The following is a 20,000-nucleotide window of genomic DNA, read 5'->3' on the forward strand; positions in this document are numbered from 1 at the left end:
TAACCTGGCGCCGCAGTCAACTCATGTGCTTGGATCGGATCGAGCTATTGAGTATTGGGCCTGCATACTCGCTCATCCGTATCCTTTGCGTACCGCCCCATGGCCCTTGTATGTCTGCACCACAGTTCCTGTTCGTTCCGTGCCTATGGCCGGATACGTATTGCACATCGGTATACCTGTCGCTACTCAGGCAACTCGTGTGCGTGGATTGGATCGAGAACATGGTGTGTGCCCCATGTTATAATTGATAGTCCATATCCACTTTATAGGTTAAAGTCATAAGTTGTGATTGCACAACCATTCTTCATAAGAGTTTAATCACTCTTCAACTAACTTTCGTTCTGGTGTCTTGGTATCAAATCGCGTAAGACACAAGATTCTACTGGCCAAATAGAATCTAGCACATTGGTTAACCTGGCGCCGCAGTCAACTCATGTGCTTGGATCGGATCGAGCTATTGAGTATTGGGCCTGCATACTCGCTCATCCGTATCCTTTGCGTACCGCCCCATGGCCCCGTCCTTAGAGTTAATGACTAGTAGGCTTAACTCTTTGTATGTCTGCACCACAGTTCCCGTTCGTTCCGTGCCGTGGCCGGATACGTATTGCACATCGGTATACCTGTCGCTACTCAGGCAACTCGTGTGCGTGGATTGGATCGAGCTCATGGGGTGTGTAGAGATTCCATGTTATAATTGCAAGTCCATATCCACTTTATAGGTTAAAGTCATAAGTTGTGATTGCACAACCATACTTCATAAGAGTTTAATAACTCTTCAACTAACTTTCGTTCTGGTGTCTTGGTATCAAATCGCATAAGACACAAGATTCTACTGGCCAAATAGAATCTAGCACATTGGTTAACCTGGCGCCGCAGTCAACTCATGTGCTTGGATCGGATCGAGCTATTGAGTATTGGGCCTGCATACTCGCTCATCCGTATCCTTTGCGTACCGCCCCATGGCCCCGTCCTTAGAGTTAATGACTAATAGGCTTAACTCTTTGTATGTCTGCACCACAGTTCCCGTTCGTTCCGTGCCGTGGCCGGATACGTATTGCACAACAGTAGATACCATCACCTGACGTATCTAACACACCACTATTGTAACTCGTCGTCGAAGGACCTTTCAAGTGCCTGATGGCCAGGGGAGCTCTTACACGGCACGGAGACACAGTGATGCTCGCCCATCACAGTGTACAACGATCGAGTTTGCTTAAGTGTCTGGGTACCTACACACCAGACACAATGCAATGGCCACGGATCCACACAAGGCACATCACATGCAGAAAGCTTCACCAGATTCTGACACATACCACACTCTTGTAACTCGTCGTCGAAGGGGCGTTCAAAGTGCCTTACGGCTAGGGGGGATCTAGCACGGCACGGAGACACAGTGATGGTCACCCATCAAAGTGTACAACGATCGAGTTTGCTTTCCGCGCAAGCGTTCTAAGTGTCTGGGTATCTAAGCACCAGACACAATGCAATGGCCACGGATCCACACAAGGCACATCACATGCAGAAAGCTTCACCAGATTCTGACACATACCACACACATGCAACTCGTCGTCGAAGGGGCGTTCAAGTGCCTTACGGCTAGGGGAGATCTAGCTCGGCACGGAGACACAGTGATGGTCACCCATCAAAGTGTACAACGAACGAGTTGGCTTTCAACAAATTCTGACACATAGCAAGCGAGCGACCGAGCTACACCGAAGGCAGCCCATGGTTGGTCACTCGCGGACGATCATCAGTAATGATCCTTCCGCAGGTTCACCTACGGAAACCTTGTTACGACTTTTACTTCCTCTAAATCATCAAGTTCGGTCAACTTCAGCCATGCCAGCTGCAGCTCACGAAGGAACCGCGGAAGGTAAGCCTCCAGAAACCTCACTAAATAATCCATCGGTAGTAGCGACGGGCGGTGTGTACAAAGGGCAGGGACGTAATCAGCACTAGCTAATGACTAGTGCTTACTAGAAATTCCAGGTTCATGGGGACCGTTGCAGTCCCCAATCCCGACTAGATGGGCATTTTAGTGATTTCCCGTTCCTCTCGGAATGGGGGCGCCTATTGGCGAGAACACGCTGCGACCCACATTGTAGCACGCGTGCAGCCCAGAACATCTAAGGGCATCACGGACCTGTTATCGCTCATTCTCAGCTTGCTAAACACAAGTTGTCCCGCTAAGCAGGGCAAACGTAGCCGACGACCGCCCGTGAAGGCGCCGCCCGGCTGTAACGTCAGGTGCGCCCGGAGGCGCACTGCTGACAGCGTTCTAGTTAGCATGTTTGAGTCACGTTCGTTATCGGAATTAACCAGACAAATCATTCCACGAACTAAGAACGGCCATGCACCACTACCCTTAAATTTGAGAAAGAGCTATCAATCTGTCTTACCTCGATAAGTTTGGACCTGGTAAATTTTCCCGTGTTGAGTCAAATTAAGCCGCAAGCTCCACTTCTTGTGGTGCCCTTCCGTCAATTCCTTTAAGTTTCAACTTTGCAACCATACTTCCCCCGGAACCCGATTTTGGTTTCCCGGAAGCGACTGAGAGCACCGAATAGGGGTAGCGTCTCCCAATTGCTAATTGGCATCGTTTACGGTTAGAACTAGGGCGGTATCTAATCGCCTTCGATCCTCTAACTTTCGTTCTTGATTAAAGAAAGCATCCATGGCAAACGCTTTCGCTTCAGTTGGTCCTACGACGGTCTACGAATTTCACCTCTCGCGCCGTAATACCAATGCCCCCAACTACTTCTGTTAATCATTACCTCTAGGTTTCTGACAAACCAACGAAATCGTATAAACCGAGGTCATATTCCATTATTCCATGCAAGATTATTCTCGGCCAACGCCAACCCCACGGGGGGGCCGGACGCTTTGTCTTAGCCTGCTTTGAGCACTCTAATTTGTTCAAGGTAAATGTGAGTATCTTGAGCACCATGAGGAGCCCGTGCCGGAGTTAACCGGTAGCACGGTACTCGTTCACAGAGTAACGCCCAAGTACACCATTGTGAGTCGCAGCCGTGAGCGCGCGCACGAACGGCCCCGGCGTGTAACCGGGCGCCCGTGGCGGTCACGTGTCTGGACGGGCAATCAACTTCGAACGTTTTAACCGCAACAACTTTAATATACGCTAGTGGAGCTGGAATTACCGCGGCTGCTGGCACCAGACTTGCCCTCCACTTGATCCTTGTTGAAGGATTTATACTCAACTCATTCCAATTATGGACCATCGTTAGAGAGGTCCATATTGTTATTTCTCGTCACTACCTCCCCGTACTGGGATTGGGTAATTTACGCGCCTGCTGCCTTCCTTGGATGTGGTAGCCATTTCTCAGGCTCCCTCTCCGGAATCGAACCCTGATTCCCCGTTACCCGTCGCAACCATGGTAGTCCTCTACACTACCATCAATAGTTGATAGGGCAGACATTTGAAAGATCTGTCGTCAGTCGACAAGCGACCATACGATCTGCGTCCTTATCCAGACTTCAACTCAAGCCGCCCGGAGGCGATTGGTTTAACTAATAAGTGCACCAGTTCAGCTACCCGCGAGGGCAACAGTCCCGGCATGTTGCATGTATTAGCTCTGGATTTTCCACAGTTATCCAAGTAACTAGTGGTAGGATGATCTTGTGAATTATAGCTGTTATACTGAGCCTTATGCGGTTTCACATTCATTTATGTTTGTACTTAGACATGCATGGCTTAACCTTTGAGACAAGCGTATATTACTGGTAGGATCAACCAGAATTCGTTCCACTACAGACACACACTCGCTTAGTGGGAAATAAATTTCCACACAACTCTCTCTCTCTAGAACCATATGGAATGGCTCTTTGGTGTTGGGTAAGGCACCAATTTGTTGGGGTGTAACGGTCACCACCAACTTTAAGTTTGTTAGGGCACAACGGAAACCACTAACTAAACTTTAGGAAACTAAATTTCCTCACACATTATCTCTCACCATATTAGCACTAGGTGCTATCCACGATTGTACAACGTTTCAACTCTTGAATCGACCGTAGGGCCGCGGAATTGCTTCCGGGCCCCTATTCTCGCTATTAATTGTTCATCTCTTTCAATACATCGAGTTCGTTCCATTGGGTAGTTCGCATGGCGAACGTTTTGATGCAGCCCCCTGGGGGACCACGGCACTTTACACCGGGTATGGTGTATGCGCAACCTACAGATAACAATAAACCCCTTATGCGTGTGTAAACCGATGTTGGGCTGCTCAACATCTTTCATGGTTACATCACTTGCACCAGAACCCACGGTGCCGATTTGGTAATATGTTGTACATTTACTCTCAAGATGTACGCTTCGGCCCCTTATTCAGGGGCTCAAGCTATTACCAGCAAGAACAATCCTCATCCAGACTTGAACTCGAAACACCCGCAGGCGAACGGTTTAACTAATAAGTGCACCAGTCTTGAATCCATGCGTCGGTGGAAACAATGCCGGCGTGTTGCATGTATTAGCTCTGAACTTAGCGAGTGATTGCCTTGCAGCTGTCATACTGAGCGTAGAGCGTGATTATCGCTCACTTGAACCATGTTGAATGGCTCTTTGGTGTAGGGTAAGGCACCAATTTGTTGGGGCGTAACGGTCACCACCAACTTAAGACTTGCTTATAGGTATTTCAACGTTTTCAACTCTTAAATCGACCGTGTTTCATTATCATCTCTTCTTCTTATTAAATGCATAGAGTTCGTTCCATTGGGTAGTTCGCGTGGCGAACGGTTTGATGCAGCCCCCCGGGGGGGACCACGGCACTTTACACCGGGCATGGTGTATGCGCAACCTACAGATCACCAATATATTTGTGATCGATAATGCACACTTCTTACACGACTGACCAGTCGACAGCGCTGCCTTCCTATTATGCGTGTGTAAACCGATGTTGGGCTGCTCAACATCTTTCACGGTTACATCACTTGCACCCGAACCCATGGTGCCGATTTGGTAATATGTTGTACATGGTCTCAAGATGTACGCTTCGACCCCTTATTCAGGGGCTCAAGCTATTACCAGCAAGATCAATCCTCATCCAGACTTGAACTCGAAACACCCGGAGGCGAACGGTTTAACTAATAAGTGCACCAGTCTTGAATCCATGCGTCGGTGGAAACAATGCCGGCATGTTGCATGTATTAGCTCTGAACATAGCGAGTGATTGCCTTGTAGCTGTCGAACTGAGCGTAGAATGTGATTATCGCTCACTTGAAAGGGTCAAGCCCTTTCGAGTCGTCCGGTTTTTACGCCAGACGACTCGGTTCACCATCTTTCGGGATACAAGTTGACTAAGTGGTACCACTACACTTATCAACTTTCGATTTGGTAATCCTCATCCAGCTTCCTTTCTGGAGGTCCCGAGGATTACCAATTGGGCTGTCATACTGAGCTCATATATTGGAGATCGATAATGCACACTTCTTACACGACTGACCAGTCGACAGCGCTGCCTTCCTATTATGCGTGTGTAAACCGATGTTGGGCTGCTCAACATCTTTCACGGTTACATCACTTGCACCCGAACCCATGGTGCCGATTTGGTAATATGTTGTACATGGTCTCAAGATGTACGCTTCGACCCCTTATTCAGGGGCTCAAGCTATTACCAGCAAGAACAATCCTCATCCAGACTTGAACTCGAAACACCCGGAGGCGAACGGTTTAACTAATAAGTGCACCAGTCTTGAATCCATGCGTCGGTGGAAACAATGCCGGCATGTTGCATGTATTAGCTCTGAACATAGCGAGTGATTGCCTTGTAGCTGTCGAACTGAGCGTAGAATGTGATTATCGCTCACTTGAACCATGTTGAATGGCTCTTTGGTGTAGGGTAAGGCACCAATTTGTTGGGGCACAACGAAACCACCAACTTAAGACTTGCTTATAGGCATTTCAACGTTTTCAACTCTTAAATCGACCGTGTTTCATTATCATCTCTTCTTCTTATTAAATGCATCGAGTTCGTTCCATTGGGTAGTTCGCGTGGCGAACGGTTTGATGCAGCCCCCCGGGGGGGACCACGGCACTTTACACCGGGCATGGTGTATGCGCAACCTACAGATCACCAATATATTTGTGATCGATAATGCACACTTCTTACACGACTGACCAGTCGACAGCGCTGCCTTCCTATTATGCGTGTGTAAACCGATGTTGGGCTGCTCAACATCTTTCACGGTTACATCACTTGCACCCGAACCCATGGTGCCGATTTGGTAATATGTTGTACATTAACTCTCAAAATGTACGCTTCGACCCCTTATTCAGGGGCTCAAGCTATTACCAGCAAGAACAATCCTCATCCAGACTTGAACTCGAGTCACCCGGAGGCGAACGGTTTAACTAATAAGTGCACCAGTCTTGAATCCATGCGTCGGTGGAAACAATGCCGGCATGTTGCATGTATTAGCTCTGAACATAGCGAGTGATTGCCTTGTAGCTGTCGAACTGAGCGTAGAATGTGATTATCGCTCACTTGAAAGGGTCAAGCCCTTTCGAGTCGTCCGGTTTTTACGCCAGACGACTCGGTTCACCATCTTTCGGGAAGGGACCGTCTCGGTCGCAAGCTGCTCCGGTCCCCAAACAACCTGCGACAAATGATAGGAAATGCCGACATCAATACGTGTTCAGTTTGGTTTATCGCTCATAGGTCTTTTTGACCATCGATCCCTGATTATAACTCTCAATTAAACAGTCAGGAGAGTAAGGCATGCCCATCGATATCTCATCGACAGGCGATACCGCAAGAACGGCCAACGACACATCAGGTGATCGATTATTGCTACGACTTTTGCTTAATCGTTTCCACTCCTTGGAGAAAGAAACCCCCGGGGACCGTCTCGGTCGCAAGCTGCTCCGGTCCCTAAACAACCTGCGACAAATGATAGGAAATGCCGACATCAATACGTGTTCAGTTTGGTTTATCGCTCATTGGTCTGTTTGACCATCGATCCCTGATTAAACTCTCAGTAATCCAGTCGGGAGAGTAAGGCATGCCCATCGATATCTCATCGACAGGCGATACCGCTTGAACGGCCAACGACACATCAGAGGATCGTATCTTGCTACAACTTTTGCTTAATCGTTTCTTCTCCTTGGAGAAAGAAACCCCCGGGGACCGTCTCGGCCGCAAGCTGCTCCGGTCCCTAAACAACCTGCGGCATCAAATGATAGGAAAAGCCGACATCAATACGTGTTCAGTTTGGTTTATCGCTCATTGGTCTTGTTTGACCATCGATCCCTGATTAATACTCTCAATTAGAAGGTCGGTAGAGTAAGGCATGCCCATCGATATCTCATCGACAGGCGATACCGCATGAACGGCCAACGACACATCAGAGGATCGTATCTTGCTACAACTCTTGCTTAATAGTTTCCACTCCTTGGAGAAAGAAACCCCCGGGGACCGTCTCGGCCGCAAGTTGCTCCGGTCCCTAAACAACCTGCGGCATCAAATGATAGGAAAAGCCGACATCAATACGTGTTCAGTTTGGTTTATCGCTCATAGGTCTGTTTGACCATCGATCCTAGAATTCAACTTTCGAGTAAGGCATGCCCGTCGATATCTCATCGATAGGCGATACCGGTAGAACGGCCAACGACACACATCTAGGATCGCACTTACTCTTCCTTGGATGGATAACCAATACCCTAGGACCGTTTCATCGCGAGCTGCTCCGGTCCTCAAACAACTCGCGAACCACCGATAGGATGATATTAGGAATGGCCGACTTTCATCCTTTAACTCTCAGTTCTGCTTACCAAAACATAGGTACTTGGACCTTAAAGACCACTATATGTTCCCCGATCGGGGGCAATCGGAACGTCTATCCATCATCAACATCGTTTCACTCATTCCGAACCACCAAATTGGACAGACAGTACCATATTCACCAACCGATTGCTTCAACTTCGCAAACTGTATGGTAAGTTCTACTAATTTCACATCTTACCATCGACTAATAGTGCATAAATCCACTTGGAAATCACTTTTCCTTGGTCCTCGGACCTTCTACGACAACGTCCAACAAATATCCGAAGTCGTTTCCCAACTTAGACCAAGCATTTCGTATCTTTACTTCTAATCGATTTTTTCTCGCATAATTGACGATCAAAATCTAAAAACCACATTTTGAGCCAGAAGCAGTCGTCCGATCGTCCTGGGGGTAGTCTCAATCGATTTAGAAGGGTCCAATTCATAAAGATACATACTCAGTCAAAATCATGCTTCTGGCTCACCTACCCCCTATATAGTAAACGAAAGCGTACAGGCGTGGAAAACGTGCCATTTTTCTCCATCACGGACTTTTTTTTTCTCGTTGCACCGACTCTAGTAAAAAAGTGAAATTTTTTACTAGTTACCAACTTTTGCAAATTATCATCGGATATCACTTTTTATGGTCTATAGTAAGTTCTTATCACGTTTTAGTAGTTTTTGAAAAAAAAATTTTTTTGAACTTTTCAAAATTTTTCAAAACAAAGTTTTTGTAGGCGGTTTTGTGTATGGAGGGTTACTAGTCTCGGGGTCACTGTTTGACCAAAAAACCACTATATATCATTCGAAAGGTAATTTCAAGGGCTACAAAAAATTGTTCTACGACACCCCCTTCCGACGTCTAGTATTCGAGTTATTGGCCAAAAACCATTACTTGAGCGATTTTTCGTTCAGGGTACCCGACTCTAGTAAAAAAGTGAAATTTTTCTCGATTGACCAAGTGTTGCAAATGACCATCGGATTTCACTTTTTATGGTCTATAGTGAGTTCTGATCACGATTTGGTACTTTTTGAAAAAATTTTTTTGACGCACTTTTCAAAATTTTGCAAAACCAAAACTTTTTAGGCGGTTTTGTGTATGGAGGGTTACTAGTCTCGGGGTCACTTTTTGACCAAAAAACCACTATATATCATTCGAAAGGTAATTTCAAGGGCTACAAAAAATTGTTCTACGGCACCCCCCTCCGACGTCTAGTATTCGAGTTATTGGCCAAAAACCGCAACTATAGCGGTTTTTCGTACAGGGTACCCGACTCTAGTAAAATGATGCGATTTTTACTAGTCTAGGAACTTTTTGGTCAAAAAATCAAGTATATGTCATTCGATAGATAATTTCAAGGGCTACCAAAAATTGTTCCACGACACCCCCCTGCGACGTCTAGTATTCGAGTTATTAGCCAAAAACCGCAACTTAAGCGGTTTTTCGTCCAGGGTACCCGACTCTAGTAAAATGATGCGATTTTTACTAGTCTAGGGAACTTTTTGGCCAAAAATCAAGTATATGTCATTCGATAGATAATTTCAAGGGCTACCAAAAATTGTTCCACGACACCCCCCTGCGACGTCTAGTATTCGAGTTATTAGCCAAAAACCGCAATTATAGCGGTTTTTCGTCCAGGGTACCCGACTCTAGTAAAATGATGCGATTTTTACTAGTCTAGGGAACTTTTTGGCCAAAAATCAAGTATATGTCATTCGATAGATAATTTCAAGGGCAACCAAAAATTGTTCCACGACACCCCCCTGCGACGTCTAGTATTCGAGTTATTAGCCAAAAACCGCAATTATAGCGGTTTTTCGTCCAGGGTACCCGACTCTAGTAAAATGATGCGATTTTTACTAGTCTAGGGAACTTTTTGGCCAAAAATCAAGTATATGTCATTCGATAGATAATTTCAAGGGCTACCAAAAATTGTTCCATGACACCCCCCTGCGACGTCTAGTATTCGAGTTATGGGCCAAAAACCATTCATACTTGAGCATTTTGCTCATTTTGCCTGTACGGGTACCGGGGACTAGTAAAATCAGGCCAATTTTACTAGAGTAGGGGTCCTTTTTGGTCAAAAAAACAACTTTTGCTCGTTCGATAGGGAATCGATAGGGCAACAAAAAATCGTTCTACGACCCCCCCTTCCGATGTCTAGTATTCGAGTTATGGGCCAAAAACAGTTTATAGCTAATTTTTCACTCGATTTTTCACCAAGTATCGCACATTACTCCGGTTCTATACATTGGATCGTCAATCTTTAAGATTTTATGGGTAGCTCCAACTGTTTGCTACATTTCATCCATACATCACCAACCGATTCAATGTCTGTGCTAGAAGTTATTAGAGGAATAAAAAAATTTACCCTTGGCTTTGGACCGTACAATTTTACCCATTTTTGGCCCATATTTGCCCCATAGCTCCGCCGGTATCCAAGATATGGCCACACTTTCTTCTGGCCATGGGTAGATGGCACTTGTGGCTAGATTTCTTCCATGCACCACTAATCGCTACCATGTCTGTGGCCGGAGCTATTCGACGAACAACCATCGCATTTACCTAGGTACTTTTTCGGATTTTTGGTCCAACTTGCACCATTTTTGGCCCATATTTGCCCCATAGCTCCGCCGGTATCCAAGATATGGCCACACTTTCTTCTGGCCATGGGTAGATGGCACTTGTGGCTAGATTTCTTCCATGCACCACTAATCGCTACCATGTCTGTGGCCGGAGCTATTCGACGAACAACCATCGCATTTACCTAGGTACTTTTTCGGATTTTTGGTCCAACTTGCACCATTTTTGGCCCATATTTGCCCCATAGCTCCGCCGGTATCCAAGATATGGCCACACTTTCTTCTGGCCATGGGTAGATGGCACTTGTGGCTAGATTTCTTCCATGCACCACTAATCGCTACCATGTCTGTGGCCGGAGCTATTCACGAAAGCGCCTCGCGCACTTGGTCGGATTTTTGGTCCAACTTGCACCATTTTTGGCCCATATTTGCCCCATAGCTCCGCCGGTATCCAAGATATGGCCACACTTTCTTCTGGCCATGGGTAGATGGCACTTGTGGCTAGATTTCTTCCATGCACCACTAATCGCTACCATGTCTGTGGCCGGAGCTATTCGACGAACAACCATCGCATTTACCTAGGTACTTTTTCGGATTTTTGGTCCAACTTGCACCATTTTTGGCCCATATTTGCCCCATAGCTCCGCCGGTATCCAAGATATGGCCACACTTTCTTCTGGCCATGGGTAGATGGCACTTGTGGCTAGATTTCTTCCATGCACCACTAATCGCTACCATGTCTGTGGCCGGAGCTATTCACGAAAGCGCCTCGCGCACTTGGTCGGATTTTTGGTCCAACTTGCACCATTTTTGGCCCATATTTGCCCCATAGCTCCGCCGGTATCCAAGATATGGCCACACTTTCTTCTGGCCATGGGTAGATGGCACTTGTGGCTAGATTTCTTCCATGCACCACTAATCGCTACCATGTCTGTGGCCGGAGCTATTCGACGAACAACCATCGCATTTACCTAGGTACTTTTTCGGATTTTTGGTCCAACTTGCACCATTTTTGGCCCATATTTGCCCCATAGCTCCGCCGGTATCCAAGATATGGCCACACTTTCTTCTGGCCATGGGTAGATGGCACTTGTGGCTAGATTTCTTCCATGCACCACTAATCGCTACCATGTCTGTGGCCGGAGCTATTCGACGAACAACCATCGCATTTACCTAGGTACTTTTTCGGATTTTTGGTCCAACTTGCACCATTTTTGGCCCATATTTGCCCCATAGCTCCGCCGGTATCCAAGATATGGCCACACTTTCTTCTGGCCATGGGTAGATGGCACTTGTGGCTAGATTTCTTCCATGCACCACTAATCGCTACCATGTCTGTGGCCGGAGCTATTCGACGAACAACCATCGCATTTACCTAGGTACTTTTTCGGATTTTTGGTCCAACTTGCACCATTTTTGGCCCATATTTGCCCCATAGCTCCGCCGGTATCCAAGATATGGCCACACTTTCTTCTGGCCATGGGTAGATGGCACTTGTGGCTAGATTTCTTCCATGCACCACTAATCGCTACCATGTCTGTGGCCGGAGCTATTCACGAAAGCGCCTCGCGCACTTGGTCGGATTTTTGGTCCAACTTGCACCATTTTTGGCCCATATTTGCCCCATAGCTCCGCCGGTATCCAAGATATGGCCACACTTTCTTCTGGCCATGGGTAGATGGCACTTGTGGCTAGATTTCTTCCATGCACCACTAATCGCTACCATGTCTGTGGCCGGAGCTATTCGACGAACAACCATCGCATTTACCTAGGTACTTTTTCGGATTTTTGGTCCAACTTGCACCATTTTTGGCCCATATTTGCCCCATAGCTCCGCCGGTATCCAAGATAGCGCCACACTTTCTTCTGGCCATGGGTAGATGGCACTTGTGGCTAGATTTCTTCCATGCACCACTAATCGCTACCATGTCTGTGGCCGGAGCTATTCACGAAAGCGCCTCGCGCACTTGGTCGGATTTTTGGTCCAACTTGCACCATTTTTGGCCCATATTTGCCCCATAGCTCCGCCGGTATCCAAGATATGGCCACACTTTCTTCTGGCCATGGGTAGATGGCACTTGTGGCTAGATTTCTTCCATGCACCACTAATCGCTACCATGTCTGTGGCCGGAGCTATTCGACGAACAACCATCGCATTTACCTAGGTACTTTTTCGGATTTTTGGTCCAACTTGCACCATTTTTGGCCCATATTTGCCCCATAGCTCCGCCGGTATCCAAGATATGGCCACACTTTCTTCTGGCCATGGGTAGATGGCACTTGTGGCTAGATTTCTTCCATGCACCACTAATCGCTACCATGTCTGTGGCCGGAGCTATTCACGAAAGCGCCTCGCGCACTTGGTCGGATTTTTGGTCCAACTTGCACCATTTTTGGCCCATATTTGCCCCATAGCTCCGCCGGTATCCAAGATATGGCCACACTTTCTTCTGGCCATGGGTAGATGGCACTTGTGGCTAGATTTCTTCCATGCACCACTAATCGCTAACATGTCTCTGGCCGGAGCTATTCGACGAACAACCATCGCATTCACCTTCTCGTTGCACTTCTTCGGGAATTTGGTGCAACCAAGTTTTCACTATAACTTGGTCATTTTCCGTCCATCGGACATGCGGTTTTGGGTGTCGATACTTGACACCGCGCGCTACAATATGTTCCTCCACGACCATGTGGTCCGATGCTTCCAACAGGAGCTATTCGAGGAGTACCGATTTTTCACCATTAAAAATGCTCAATTTTGCACCAACTTTTGCCTATAACTCAGGCTGTATCGATCGGATCTTCAATCTTGAAAAAGTTTTGGATAGGTGGCACCAAATGCTACATTTCGTTCTTCCACGTCAACTTTGTCCGATGTCTAGCAAAAAAGTTATTCGCGAACCAAGTCCAGAACCCATGCAATGGCTGCCCACATTGCATACATCACGGCGGTTAACTCTCGTTACTCTATACCGTGGACTTGGTACTTTTTCAGGCATTCGTTGCTACTTCTCGGTTCATGATATTCGTTTACGGTCTTCACTAGGGCATTTGGTGCTCCTTATCGGTTCATGATATTCGTTTACGGTCTTCACTAGGGCATTTGGTGCTCCTTATCGGTTCATGATATTCGTTTACGGTCTTCACTAGGGCATTTGGTGCTCCTTCTCGGTTCATGATATTCGTTTACGGTCTTCACTAGGGCATTTGGTGCTCCTTATCGGTTCATGATATTCGTTTACGGTCTTCACTAGGGCATTTGGTGCTCCTTATCGGTTCATGATATTCGTTTACGGTCTTCACTAGGGCATTTGGTGCTCCTTATCGGTTCATGATATTCGTTTACGGTCTTCACTAGGGCATTTGGTGCTCCTTATCGGTTCATGATATTCGTTTACGGTCTTCACTAGGGCATTTGGTGCTCCTTCTCGGTTCATGATATTCGTTTACGGTCTTCACTAGGGCATTTGGTGCTCCTTCTCGGTTCATGATATTCGTTTACGGTCTTCACTAGGGCATTTGGTACTGGGCTTCCCACTTTCTACTGATCGATCCATACTCACTTGCGTGCACCTAGCCTAGGAAGGTTTCCTATGGCTTCCCATCTTTCTACTGATCGATCCATACTCACTTGCGTGCACCTAGCCTAGGAAGGTTTCCTATGGCTTCCCATCTTTCTACTGATCGATCCATACTCACTTGCGTGCACCTAGCCTAGGAAGGTTTCCTATGGCTTCCCATCTTTCTACTGATCGATCCATACTCACTTGCGTGCACCTAGCCTAGGAAGGTTTCCTATGGCTTCCCATCTTTCTACTGATCGATCCATACTCACTTGCGTGCACCTAGCCTAGGAAGGTTTCCCTTCGGCTTCCCATCTTTCTACTGATCGATCCATACTCACTTGCGTGCACCTAGCCTAGGAAGGTTTCCTATGGCTTCCCATCTTTCTACTGATCGATCCATACTCACTTGCGTGCACCTAGCCTAGGAAGGTTTCCTATGGCTTCCCATCTTTCTACTGATCGATCCATACTCACTTGCGTGCACCTAGCCTAGGAAGGTTTCCTTGGGCTTCCCATCTTTCTACTGATCGATCCATACTCACTTGCGTGCACCTAGCCTAGGAAGGTTTCCTATGGCTTCCCATCTTTCTACTGATCGATCCATACTCACTTGCGTGCACCTAGCCTAGGAAGGTTTCCTTGGGCTTCCCATCTTTCTACTGATCGATCCATACTCACTTGCGTGCACCTAGCCTAGGAAGGTTTCCTTGGGCTTCCCATCTTTCTACTGATCGATCCATACTCACTTGCGTGCACCTAGCCTAGGAAGGTTTCCTATGGCTTCCCATCTTTCTACTGATCGATCCATACTCACTTGCGTGCACCTAGCCTAGGAAGGTTTCCTATGGCTTCCCATCTTTCTACTGATCGATCCATACTCACTTGCGTGCACCTAGCCTAGGAAGGTTTCCTATGGCTTCCCATCTTTCTACTGATCGATCCATACTCACTTGCGTGCACCTAGCCTAGGAAGGTTTCCTATGGCTTCCCATCTTTCTACTGATCGATCCATACTCACTTGCGTGCACCTAGCCTAGGAAGGTTTCCTATGGCTTCCCATCTTTCTACTGATCGATCCATACTCACTTGCGTGCACCTAGCCTAGGAAGGTTTCCCTTCGGCTTCCCATCTTTCTACTGATCGATCCATACTCACTTGCGTGCACCTAGCCTAGGAAGGTTTCCTATGGCTTCCCATCTTTCTACTGATCGATCCATACTCACTTGCGTGCACCTAGCCTAGGAAGGTTTCCCTTCGGCTTCCCATCTTTCTACTGATCGATCCATACTCACTTGCGTGCACCTAGCCTAGGAAGGTTTCCTATGGCTTCCCATCTTTCTACTGATCGATCCATACTCACTTGCGTGCACCTAGCCTAGGAAGGTTTCCTATGGCTTCCCATCTTTCTACTGATCGATCCATACTCACTTGCGTGCACCTAGCCTAGGAAGGTTTCCTTGGGCTTCCCATCTTTCTACTGATCGATCCATACTCACTTGCGTGCACCTAGCCTAGGAAGGTTTCCTATGGCTTCCCATCTTTCTACTGATCGATCCATACTCACTTGCGTGCACCTAGCCTAGGAAGGTTTCCTTGGGCTTCCCATCTTTCTACTGATCGATCCATACTCACTTGCGTGCACCTAGCCTAGGAAGGTTTCCTTGGGCTTCCCATCTTTCTACTGATCGATCCATACTCACTTGCGTGCACCTAGCCTAGGAAGGTTTCCTATGGCTTCCCATCTTTCTACTGATCGATCCATACTCACTTGCGTGCACCTAGCCTAGGAAGGTTTCCTATGGCTTCCCATCTTTCTACTGATCGATCCATACTCACTTGCGTGCACCTAGCCTAGGAAGGTTTCCTATGGCTTCCCATCTTTCTACTGATCGATCCATACTCACTTGCGTGCACCTAGCCTAGGAAGGTTTCCTATGGCTTCCCATCTTTCTACTGATCGATCCATACTCACTTGCGTGCACCTAGCCTAGGAAGGTTTCCTATGGCTTCCCATCTTTCTACTGATCGATCCATACTCACTTGCGTGCACCTAGCCTAGGAAGGTTTCCCTTCGGCTTCCCATCTTTCTACTGATCGATCCATACTCACTTGCGTGCACCTAGCCTAGGAAGGTTTCCTATGGCTTCCCATCTTTCTACTGATCGATCCATACTCACTTGCGTGCACCTAGCCTAGGAAGGTTTCCTATGGCTTCCCATCTTTCTACTGATCGATCCATACTCACTTGCGTGCACCTAGCCTAGGAAGGTTTCCTTGGGCTTCCCATCTTTCTACTGATCGATCCATACTCACTTGCGTGCACCTAGCCTAGGAAGGTTTCCTATGGCTTCCCATCTTTCTACTGATCGATCCATACTCACTTGCGTGCACCTAGCCTAGGAAGGTTTCCTTGGGCTTCCCATCTTTCTACTGATCGATCCATACTCACTTGCGTGCACCTAGCCTAGGAAGGTTTCCTTGGGCTTCCCATCTTTCTACTGATCGATCCATACTCACTTGCGTGCACCTAGCCTAGGAAGGTTTCCTATGGCTTCCCATCTTTCTACTGATCGATCCATACTCACTTGCGTGCACCTAGCCTAGGAAGGTTTCCTATGGCTTCCCATCTTTCTACTGATCGATCCATACTCACTTGCGTGCACCTAGCCTAGGAAGGTTTCCTTGGGCTTCCCATCTTTCTACTGATCGATCCATACTCACTTGCGTGCACCTAGCCTAGGAAGGTTTCCTTGGGCTTCCCATCTTTCTACTGATCGATCCATACTCACTTGCGTGCACCTAGCCTAGGAAGGTTTCCTATGGCTTCCCATCTTTCTACTGATCGATCCATACTCACTTGCGTGCACCTAGCCTAGGAAGGTTTCCTATGGCTTCCCATCTTTCTACTGATCGATCCATACTCACTTGCGTGCACCTAGCCTAGGAAGGTTTCCTATGGCTTCCCATCTTTCTACTGATCGATCCATACTCACTTGCGTGCACCTAGCCTAGGAAGGTTTCCTATGGCTTCCCATCTTTCTACTGATCGATCCATACTCACTTGCGTGCACCTAGCCTAGGAAGGTTTCCTATGGCTTCCCACTTTCTACTGATCGATCCATACTCACTTGCGTGCACCTAGCCTAGGAAGGTTTCCTATGGCTTCCCATCTTTCTACTGATCGATCCATACTCACTTGCGTGCACCTAGCCTAGGAAGGTTTCCTTGGGCTTCCCATCTTTCTACTGATCGATCCATACTCACTTGCGTGCACCTAGCCTAGGAAGGTTTCCTATGGCTTCCCATCTTTCTACTGATCGATCCATACTCACTTGCGTGCACCTAGCCTAGGAAGGTTTCCTTGGGCTTCCCATCTTTCTACTGATCGATCCATACTCACTTGCGTGCACCTAGCCTAGGAAGGTTTCCTATGGCTTCCCATCTTTCTACTGATCGATCCATACTCACTTGCGTGCACCTAGCCTAGGAAGGTTTCCTTGGGCTTCCCATCTTTCTACTGATCGATCCATACTCACTTGCGTGCACCTAGCCTAGGAAGGTTTCCTATGGCTTCCCATCTTTCTACTGATCGATCCATACTCACTTGCGTGCACCTAGCCTAGGAAGGTTTCCTTGGGCTTCCCATCTTTCTACTGATCGATCCATACTCACTTGCGTGCACCTAGCCTAGGAAGGTTTCCCTTTGGTACCGACTTCCATCTACGCACTCGATATAACCTAGGTACTTGGTACCGATGATGGTTAACACTCAAGCATTTCTTGCATCCTGCGTGCAAGGTACCAATTTTCACTTCTCAGGTGCGTTTATGAGCCCGCATTAATCCAATATCGCTCTGATGGCCTTTCTTATTATTTCATCCGATAGCCCTTGCCAAAAGCTACCAAAAGTTCCTCCACGGCCATGTGCTCCGACGCTTAGTTTAGGAAATATTCGAAAAAATTCAAAATAGGAAGCATTTTCTTATTGGAAAATCACCTTAAATCGATGGCCATTTTTTGGGCAAAAACTTTAACGTCTTCCCGACTTTGCGGGAATTGCGAATTTTAGGCACCCAGAGAAAATCTTTTACTTTAAGGGGGCGGCCGCGAAGTTGCCCAAAGTCTCGGACACAAAAATTCTCAAGTTCCCCACTCTAGTAAATCGCCCTATGAGTATCTCCTGGCCCGCGAGCTCTGCGAGCGGGCCAGCTTCGGCGATTTTTGCCTTTTCGCCTAGGCGGTTCTTCTACGAAATTGGTCCACAGCTTTTGCTCAGAAAGCTAGCATTTGTTGCAACAGTTAGGTGCTTGGTACCACATTTTGGTATCCATTTGGGCATTTGTTGCAACTACTCGGTACTTTGGCCATACATTTCGCTCTACTCGGGCCTCTTTGGTGCTACTTGTCGGTACTTTTGGCCAACTTAGGCCAATTGGGTGCAACTTGTGGGTACTCTGTGGGTACTTTAGGGCATATTGTGTCTTTCGGGTGAACCTTCGCAATACTTCATGGGTACTGATGGCCAACTTAGGAACATTCAGTGCAACCTTTGGGCCTAAGGAAATTTGTCCAACTCTTTGGACTTAGAAAATTTTCTGGACTTAGAAAATTTTCTGGACTTGTAAAAATTTTCAAATGTTCAATTTGGCCCACATTTCGCTCTACTCGGGCCTCTATGGTGCTTCTTGTCGGTACTTTTGGCCATGTTAGGCCCACTCGGTGCTATTTGTGGGTACTCTATCGGTACTTTTGGCCAACTTAGGCCAATTGGGTGCTGCTTATGGGTACTCTATCGGTACTTTTGGCCAACTTAGGCCAATTGGGTGCTATTTGTGGGTACTCTATCGGTACTTTTGGCCAACATAGGCCAATTGGGTGCTACTTGTGGGTGCTCTATCGGTACTTTTGGCCAACTTAGGCCAACTGGGTGCTATTTGTGGGTACTCTATCGGTACTTTTGGCCAACTTAGGCCAACTCAGTGCTTCTTGTGGGTGCTCTATCGGTACTTTTGGCCAACTTAGGCCAACTGGGTGCTATTTGTGGGTACTCTATCGGTACTTTTGGCCAACTTAGGCCAACTCAGTGCTTCTTGTGGGTACTCTATCGGTACTTTTGGCCAACTTAGGCCCATTCGGTGCTATTTGTGGGTACTCTATCGGTACTTTTGGCCAACTTAGGCCAACTCAGTGCTACTTGTGGGTACTCTATCGGTACTTTTGGCCAACTTAGGCCAATTGGGTGCTCTTTGTGGGTGCTCTATCGGTACTTTGGGACATATTATGTCCTTCGGGTGAACCTTCTCGATACCTCATGGGTACTTGTGGCCAACTTAGGAAAATTCAGTGCAACCTATGGGCCTTTGGAAATTGTTCCAACACTTTGGACTTAGAAAATTTTCTGGACTTAGAAAATTTTTTGGACTTAGAAAAATTTTCAACTTCTGTATCTTCTTCATCATGTTCCATTTTGTGGGACTTAGAAAATTTTCTGGACTTAGAAAATTTTTTGGACTTAGGAAATTTTTCAACACTTGTAAAATTTTTGTTCCTACTTTGAAGAAGAATACTTTCCACTATTAGCTTCTTTCTCTTTTTCTTCTTAGTTGTCTTCTTATTTTCGGTCCGAGAGCGCCGACACTTGTAAAATTATCTAAGTCCGAAGACTTTTGGAATGAACCAAAAGTCAACGAACACAATACATCAACCCTATCAACATCAAGTGGCAACCCGAAGGAAGCGCAGCGGCCAGCCCATGTACAACGCGAAGTTGTAGCATGCAACCGACCAACCGCTAACCTCCAACGGCACTCAATGTATTCGTTACACATGGGCGCACCTGCACCACACTGTCGTGACCATCCAACGAGCCGTCGGTTCGGTCGTGTGTTACAAGCACCCCATCACATAGGCATAGAGTCACCACACAGTGTTCTTCAACACTCTCGTCACATGGTGCAAGTCACGGTACGCACCACCAATGTGCACTGGTTGGCCAATTCCAGCACACACGGGGCGCGCACGCGCAAGCACTAACCACCAAGCATGGGTCGCCTGAGAGGATCGATGCGAACGCATC

The 20,000-nt window shown here is 47.2% G+C and overlaps 1 non-coding gene across 1 annotated transcript in view; it reads right to left on the bottom strand.

Moving 5' to 3' along the window:
- Positions 1-19,952: 19,952 nt before the first annotated feature.
- The window catches only part of LOC125772807 (large subunit ribosomal RNA), a 4,181-nt gene continuing 4,133 nt past the window's right edge, over positions 19,953-20,000 (bottom strand). The window contains exon 1 of the ribosomal RNA XR_007419649.1: positions 19,953-20,000. This exon is cut by the window's right edge and continues 4,133 nt beyond it. This is a non-coding gene — a ribosomal RNA (large subunit ribosomal RNA).

This window comes from Anopheles funestus, assembly GCF_943734845.2.
Source record: "Anopheles funestus chromosome X unlocalized genomic scaffold, idAnoFuneDA-416_04 X_unloc_116, whole genome shotgun sequence".
NCBI classification, from domain to species: Eukaryota; Metazoa; Arthropoda; class Insecta; order Diptera; family Culicidae; genus Anopheles; species Anopheles funestus.